Source organism: Elephantulus edwardii, unplaced genomic scaffold (assembly GCF_000299155.1).
Source record: "Elephantulus edwardii isolate Elephantulus edwardi_28Jun2011 unplaced genomic scaffold, EleEdw1.0 scaffold00458, whole genome shotgun sequence".
Classification (NCBI taxonomy): Eukaryota; Metazoa; Chordata; class Mammalia; order Macroscelidea; family Macroscelididae; genus Elephantulus; species Elephantulus edwardii.
Window position 1 is genome coordinate 536,267 of NW_006400208.1, and position 1,059 is coordinate 537,325.

Genomic DNA, 1,059 nt, shown 5'->3' on the forward strand with positions numbered 1-1,059 from the left:
TAGGAGGTAGGGGTTGGGATGCATGCCCGCCATCTGCAGGTTTGAGTTTCCTTGGACAGGCCAAAGAAGACGATTACCTATAAAATGGATTGCTGGAGCCCAGCGGCAGGAAGTGGTGCGTAGCTTCTGGCACGAGTAGATGACGTCGGTCTGGGTTTCCACATTGGGGAGCTGCAGGCGGATCCCGGGACGCGGATACCCGGGGGCCCAGGGCTGGGATGCATTGCCGCGGGGTTGGAGCCGGCGCCATCGCCAAGAATAAACTTGCTGAGGCCAAATATAAGGAATGAGGAACTGTCTTGGCTGAGGATCAGTTGGCCCAGATGTCAAAACAGTTGGACATGTTCAAGACAAACCTGGAAGAGTTTGCCAGCAAACATATGCAGGAGATCCGCAAGAATCCTGAGCTCCGAGTGCAGTTCCAGGACATGTGTGCCACCATCGGGGTGGATCCTTTGGCCTCTGGAAAAGGATTTTGGTCTGAAATGCTAGGTGTGGGGGACTTCTATTATGAACTGGGTGCCCAGATTATTGAAGTGTGCCTGGCCCTGAAGCACCAAAATGGAGGTCTGATAACTCTGGAGGAACTACATCAACAAGTGTTAAAAGGAAGGGGCAAGTTCGCCCAGGATGTCAGCCAAGACGACCTGATTCGAGCTATCAAGAAACTAAAGGCACTTGGCACTGGCTTAGGCATCATCCCTGTGGGCGGCACTTACCTCATTCAGTCTGTTCCAGCTGAGCTCAATATGGATCACTCTGTGGTGCTTCAGCTGGCAGAGAAACATGGCTACGTGACTGTCAGTGAAATCAAAACCAGTCTTAAATGGGAGACAGAGCGAGCGCGGCAAGTGCTGGAGCGTCTGCTGAAGGAAGGGCTGGCCTGGTTGGACTTACAAGCTCCTGGGGAGGCACACTACTGGCTGCCAGCTCTCTTCACTGATCTCTATGCTCAGGAGATCACAGCTGAGGAGGCCAGCGAAGCCCTTCCCTGACTGGGAGTGTGGGAGTCAGCAGGCAGGGAAAAGAGGAAAAAGCTCTTGGTGAATAAAACCTGAA

General features: G+C 53.3%; 1 pseudogene; it reads left to right on the forward strand.

Moving 5' to 3' along the window:
- The first annotated feature begins 218 nt into the window (after window positions 1–218).
- Window positions 219–995, forward strand: LOC102862967 (annotated as a pseudogene).
- Window positions 996–1,059: the final 64 nt, after the last annotated feature.